The following is a 7,750-nucleotide window of genomic DNA, read 5'->3' as shown; positions in this document are numbered from 1 at the left end:
TATGAACATGTGTAATATTACGCTCGAGATTCATTAAGAATAAACCATTGACCATCGGAGCATGACCATAAAACATATCTCTCATATAAATCGAACAACCATTATTCTCAGACTTAAATGAGTAGCCATCTCGTATTAAACAAGATCTAGATACAATGTTCATGCTCAAACTTGGCACTAAATAACAATTATTAAGGTTCAAAACTAATCCCGTAGGTAAATGTAGAGGCAGCGTGCCGACGGCGATCACATCGACTCTGGAACCATTCCCGACGCGCATCGTCACCTCGTCCTTCGCCAGTCTCCGTTTATTCCGCAGCTCCTGCTGTGAGTTACAAATATGAGCAACGACACTGGTATCAAATACCCAGGAGTTACTACGAGTACTGGTAAGGTACACATCAATTACATGTATATCAAATATACCTTTGGTGTTGCCGGCCTTCTTATCCGCTAAGTATTTGGGGCAGTTTCGCTTCCAGTGACCCTTCCCCTTGCAATAAAAGCACTCAGTCTCAGGCTTGGGTCCATTCTTTGACTTCTTCCCAGCAACTGGCTTACCGGGCGCGGCAACTTCTTTGCCGTCCTTCTTGAAGTTCTTTTTACCCTTGCCCTTCTTGAACTTAGTGGTCTTATTGACCATCACCACTTGATGTTCTTTCTTGATTTCAACCTCTGCTGACTTCAGCATAGAAAATACTTCAGGAATGGTCTTTACCATCCCCTGCATATTGTAGTTCATCACAAAGCTCTTGTAGCTTGGTGGGAGCGACTGAAGGATTCTGTCAATGACTGCCTCATCAGGGAGGTTAATATTCAGCTGGGTCATACGGTTGTGCAACCCAGACATCTTGAGTATGTGCTCACTGACAGAACTATTTTCCTCCATCTTACAACTATAGAACTTGTCGGAGATGTCATATCTCTCGACCCGGGCGTGAGCTTGAAAAACTAGTTTCAGCTCTTCGAACATCTCATATGCTCCGTGATGCTCAAAACGCTTTTGGAGCCCCGGTTCTAAGCTGTAAAGCATGCCGCACTGAACGAGGGAGTAATCATCAGCACGAGACTGCCAAGCATTCATAATGTCTTGGTTCTCTGGGACGGGAGCGTCACCTAGCGGTCCTTCTAGGACATACTGTTTCCTGGCACCTATGAGGATGATCCTCAGGTTCCGGACCCAGTCCGTATAGTTGCTGCCATCATCTTTCAGCTTGGTGTTCTCTAGGAACGCGTTGAAGTTCATGTTGACATGAGCGTTGGCCATTTGATCTACAAGACATATTTGCAAAGGTTTTAGACTAAGTTCATGATAATTGAGTTCTAATCAAATTATGAACTCCCACTTAGATTAGACATCCCTCTAGTCATCTAAGTGTTACACGATCCGAGTCGACTAGCCCGTGTCCGATCATCACGTGAGACGGACTAGTCATCGTCGGTGAACATCTTCACGTTGATCGTATCTTCCATACGACTCGTGTTCGACCTTTCGGTCTCCGTGTTCCGAGGCCATGTCTGCACATGCTAGGCTCGTCAAGTTAACCCTAAGTGTTTTCGCTGTGTAAAATTGTCTTACACCCGTTGTATGTGAACGTAAGAATCCATCACACCCGATCATCACGTGGTGCTTAGAAGCGACGAACTGTAGCAATGGTGCACAGTTAGGGGAGAACACTTCTTGAAATTTTGTAAGGGGTCATCTGATTTACTACCGTCGTCCTAAGTAAACAAGATGCATAAAACATAATAAACATCACATGCAATTATATAAAGTAGTGACATGATATGGCCAATATCATATAGCTCCTTTGATCTCCATCTTCGAGGCTCCATGATCATCTTGTCGCCGGCATGACACCATGATCTCCATCATCATGATCTCCATCATCGTGTCTTCATGAAGTTGTCACGCCAACGACTACTTCTACTTCTATGACTAACGTGTTTAGCAATAAAGTAAAGTAAGTTACATGGCGTTCTTCAATGACACGCAGGTCATACAAAAATAAAGACAACTCCTATGGCTCCTGCCGGTTGTCATACTCATCGACATGCAAGTCGTGAATCCTACTACAAGAACATGATCTCATACATCACTATTCATCATTCATCACAACTTCTGGCCATATCACATCACATGATCAATCGCTGCAAAAACAAGTTAGACGTCCTCTAATTGTTGTTGCATCTTTTACGTGGCTGCAATTGGGTTCTAGCAAGAACGTTTTCTTACCTACGAATAACCACAACGTGATTTTGTCAACTTCTATTTACCCTTCATAAGGGCCCTTTTCATCGAATCCGCTCCAACTAAAGTGGGAGAGACGGACACCCGCCAGCCAACTTATGAAACTAGTGCATGTTAATCGGTGGAACCGGTCTCACGTAAGCGTACGTGTAAGGTTGGTCCGGGCCGCTTCATCCCACAATACCGCTGAAGCAAGAAAAGACTAGTAGAGGCAAGCAAGTTGACAAGATCCAGGCCCACAACAAAATTGTGTTCTACTCGTGCAAAGAGAACTACGCATAAACCTGGCTCTGATACCACTGTTGGGGAACGTTGCAGAAAATTAAAATTTTTCCTACGGTTTCACCAAGATCCATCTATGAGTTCATCTAAGCAACGAGTCAAGGGAGAGAGTTTGCATCTACATACCACTTGTAGATCACGAGCGAAAGCTTGCCAAGGGGATGGTGATGATGGAGTCGTACTCGAACGTGATTCGGATCACCGATGTCCAAGTGCTGAACGGACAGCACCTCCGCGTTCAACACACATACGGGACGGGAGACGTCTCCTCCGTCTTGATCCAGCAAGGAGGAAGGAGAGGTTGAGGAAGGCAGCTCCAACGGCAGCACGACGGCGTGGTGCAGTTGGTGCAGCAGTATTCCGACAGAGCTTCGCCAAGCACGTACGGAGGAGGAGAGGTGTTGGGGAGGGGAGGGGCTGCGCCTTGAGTTTTGGTGTCTTGCAGCCCTCCCATCACCCCTCTATATATAGGGGAAGGGGCAAGGGGGGCCGGCCCTCTAGGGAAAACTCTAGGGGGGGTGGCGGCCAAGGGGTGGGGGGCTTGCCCCCCAAGCAAGGGGGGTGCGCCCCCTTTAGGGTTTCCCCCCCAACCCTAGGCGCATGGGCCCAAGGGGGGGGGGCGCCAAGCCCACTAGGGGCTTGCTGCTATCCCTATGCACCCCAAGTGGCCCCCCGGGAGGGGTGGTCCCTCCCGGTGGACCCCTGGAACCTTTCCGGTGGTCCCGGTACAATACCGGTATGACCCCGAAACTTTCCGGTGCCCGTTTAACAACTTCCCATATATAAAACTTTACCTCCGGACCATTCTGGAACTCCTCGTGACGTCCGGGATCTCATCCGGGACTCCGAACAACATTCGGTAATCACATACTTGTCTTCCTGATAACCCTAGCGTCACCGAACCTTAAGTGTGTAGACCGTACGGGTTCGGGAGACATGCAGACATGACCGAGACTCTCCGGTCAATAACCAACAGCGGGATCTGGATACCCATGTTGGCTCCCACATGCTCCTCGATGATGTCATCGGATGAACCACGATGTCGAGGATTCGATCAAACCCCGTATACAATTCCCTTTGTCAATCGGTACGTTACTTGCCCGAGACTCGATCGTCGGTATCCCAATACCTTGTTCAGTCTCGTTACCGGCAAGTCACTTTACTCGTACCGTAATGCATGATCCCGTGGCCAACACCTTGGTCACCTTGAGCTCATTATGATGATGCATTACCGAGTGGGCCCAGAGATACCTCTCCGTCATACGGAGTGACAAATCCCAGTCTCGATCCGTGTCAACCCAATAGACACTTTCGGAGATACCTGTAGTGCACCTTTATAGTCACCCAGTTACGTTGTGACGTTTGATACACCCAAAGCATTCCTACGGTATCCAGGAGTTACACGATCTCATGGTCGAAGGAAGAGATACTTGACATTGGCAAAGCTCTAGCAAACGAACTACACGATCTTTGTTCTATGCTTAGGATTGGGTCTTGTCCATCACATCATTCTCCTAATGATGTGATCCCGTTATCAATGACATCCAATGTCCATAGCCAGGAAACCATGACTATCTGTTGATCACAACGAGCTAGTCAACTAGAGGCTTACTAGGGACATATTGTGGTCTATGTATTCACACGTGTATTACGATTTCCGGATAATACAGTTATAGCATGAATAAAAGACTATTATCATGAACAAAGAAATATAATAATAACACTTTTATTATTGCCTCTAGGGCATATTTCCAACAGCGGGAGCAATCGGAGTACTAATAAAATCATTATTATTAGTATTGAAAAAGTCACACAATTTGGTATTCTCTTGAGTCATCGTGACAAAGCAAGCAATCTAGCACATGGGTAAACAAAAAGCAAATGAAAAGACGAACGGAAGAAGGGCGAATCTTTTCAAAAATCGTTTTAGAAGTGGGGGAGGGGAAAAAGCGATGCAAATAGCGAATAATGTAATGCAAGAGATGAGAATTTATGATGGGTACTTGGTATGTCTTGACTTGGTGTAGATCTCCCTGGCAACGGCACCAGCAATTATTCCCGCTATTTCTTGAGCTTGCGTTGGTTTTTCCTTTGAAGAGGAAAGGGTGATGCAGCAAAGTAGAGATAAGTATTTCCCTCAGTTAGAGAACCAAGTTGTCAATCCAGTAGGAGACAATGCATAAGCCACCAATACCTGCACAAATAATCAAACAACTTGCACCCAACGCGATAAAGGGGTTGTCAATCCCTTCACGATCACTTGCAAAAGTGAGATCTGATAGAGATAGATAAAATATTTTTGTGTTTTTTTGGTTTATAGATCTGAAAGTAAAAGATTGCAAAATAGTAGATCGGTAACTAATGTGATGGAAAATAGTAGATTGAAAACTATATGTGTTCGCACACACGAACACGTCACAGTGTACCCTCGCGCTAGGGGTGATGCACCGCAGCTCATGTCGAAGGAGACCCGTCTAGAAGCACGGTACGCAAGCAATCCGGCGGGCGCTTTTGAGCACCCGTAACTCCACGTGCCCGGGTGGGACCTCATCTGGATGCACGTCGGTTGTGGGTTGTCCTGGGTCAGCTCGCCCGCTCCTAGAGCCTCGAGGATCGCTGACATTTAATACGAAGGACGAACGAAGAACGAGAGAGAAAGACAAGAGAGAGATGTAAAACTAGGGTAGGAAGTAGATGTGTTTTGCGATTATGTGTTTTTGTTCAATCAGCCGTCACCCCTTAGTTTTATAAGAGGCAGATGGACTTCCCGTGCAAGGAAAGGTTAGAATTCACGTTCAAAATCCTAGATGGGTCCAACTCGGAGTCCAAACTTTCCAAAACCGTTCGGTTTACAACCTTGCTGCACCTTGCAGGTCATGTTTGAGGCAGTAAATGAACTCGGATGGAAACGAGCCCAAAAGCAATCTTGACCGTTTCGACGAGATGAACAACTTTCATGTTGAACGTTTTTAAGATCAGAGGCTATCTCGAGGGGGTTTTCGGCTATTTTCCAATGTCTGCAGCAGAAAAATCAAAAATCCGGACACACATCTCTGGAGTGTCTAGCCATCCTCGGAGAAATCCAAAACCCGGATGATCATTCCCGGAGTGTGCGGCCATCTTGATGCAGCCGCACGTTTTTGGCTTTAACTTTTTCATAGGAGATCCAATTGAGATGTTTATTATATGGAAATCAATCGCTTCGATGAGACGCACAACTTTCTTGTTGAAACTTTTTCCATTTGAGTCCATCTTAATTAGGTCTAAAACCATTCTTTAATCTGGTGTCAACATGAGCATCTCTGAACTTGTCATAACTTTTGCATCCGGGCTCCATTTTAGACCATCTTCATATCCATCTTAATCTTCTCAAACAGAGCCATCCCATGGTGACTTTCAATAATAAGTTTGAATTAATCTTGACATAGCTTCAAGCTACTCTTTATGATCCTGCCACTTTTGAGTGTCAGCACATGCCCCCCTGTTTTTTTGGCAAAGCTAGTGTGCCGAAAAATAAGTTGTACCATGTTTGTTCTAAGGACGATGTCAACACCCCATCGACCATTTATATGTGCTTAGGGCGATAATTATATATCGCCATGCTTATTCTTAGGGCGATAATTCTATATCGGCCTTTGATTTTAAATTTCTGTATACATCATACCTTGGAACCGATTACCACCAATCGGCTTTAAAGAGATGAGAATGGACCCGTTCCTCGTAGCACTAAGGAAATCAAACTCTGAGAGGTCACACCCTGTTAAGCAAGTAACATCGGATGATTCCAATCCACAGACACATCGGCCAAAGCAACACAAGCCGAATTATCAGCATGAATGACTTCTACTTCATCATCTACCCATTGTATTAAGAATTGGTGCATGGTAGATGGCACACACTTGTTAGCATGAACCGAATCACGGCCTAATATAACATTATAGTTACCTTGCACCTCGGCGATGAAGAATTTGGTGGCCAATGTTTTGGTTCCCACAGTTAGTTCCATGCACATCACCTTTGGCCTCTGTCTTTTCTTTACCCTCAAATCCATTAAGTACCATATTGGTCTTCATCAATGCATCACCATGTAATCCCAACTTCTTGAAAACCAAATAGGGCATAAGATTTACCACAACACCATCATCACTACTAGAAAAAGGCCTGCCAGTGGCGCACCTGTTTTCTCTACTAATGGCGCACTACAGGTGCGCCACTAGCATCATGCCATTAGAATTTTTTACTAATGGCGCACCATTGGTGTGCCATTAGTATACCAGATACTAATGGAGCACCTGTAGTGCGCCATCAGTATGCCTAGAGGTGCGCCATTACTATCTCACTTAGTAATGGCGCACCACATTTTTTTTCAAAAAAAAATTCAAATTTTTTTATCTTAATCTCGGGTCACTATGGCTTAATCTCGGGTCAATATGCTTAAGCAAATCACACTCCATGGTCAAACTTCCCGAAAGGTCACCCATCCTCACAATACTCCAGCCCAAGCACGCTTAACTTCAGAGTTCTATCCAACCCCAGCACCAGCTCACTTCAAAGGCACTTGTTAATATATCTAGCATATCAATCCTATTAAACCTTGTTGATGTTTAGGACTTTGTTCATGTTCATGAGTGTGATGAAATTTTGAAAAATTATTTCAAACTTTAGTTCATATTACGTATCATATTTTGAAAAAAAATTCCCGAAAAAAATTACGAAACTATTTATTTCTGTTACTAGTGTCGCACCTAGCAAACGGTGCGCCACTAGTAAGTTTGAAATTTTTTGAATTTTTTTTGCCTCCAGATCTTAAAAGCCCCGTAACTTTTTTTGTTAGGTTTTTGAGGATTTTGAAAATGTTTAACAGAGTTCCCGCAGTTAAGTTTGGATGTAACTTTTCGAGTAGATGGTTTTTCATATAAAAACCTTTTCATCCGAGTTAGTATGCAAAAGTTATGCCCATTTTACAAAATCTCAAAAGATTTTGCTAATAAAGTCGAAATTCATATTTGCAAATTTTCCCAACAACTAGACCACATATTACATGGGAAACTTATTTTCTTTTATTTTTTTGACATTTCCATCATTTTCTTTTATTTTTTTAAACTGAAAAGGCGGTCCACTAGGGGGGGGCATTCGGGGGAATTTTGGGTCAAAATTAGTAATGGCGCACCGTGGGTGTGGTGCGCCATTACTAGTTTAATTAGTAATGGCGCACCA

The sequence above is a fragment of the Triticum dicoccoides genome, chromosome 5B, assembly GCF_002162155.2.
Source record: "Triticum dicoccoides isolate Atlit2015 ecotype Zavitan chromosome 5B, WEW_v2.0, whole genome shotgun sequence".
NCBI lineage: Eukaryota > Viridiplantae > Streptophyta > Magnoliopsida > Poales > Poaceae > Triticum > Triticum dicoccoides.
Note: the sequence above shows the minus strand (reverse complement) of the source record.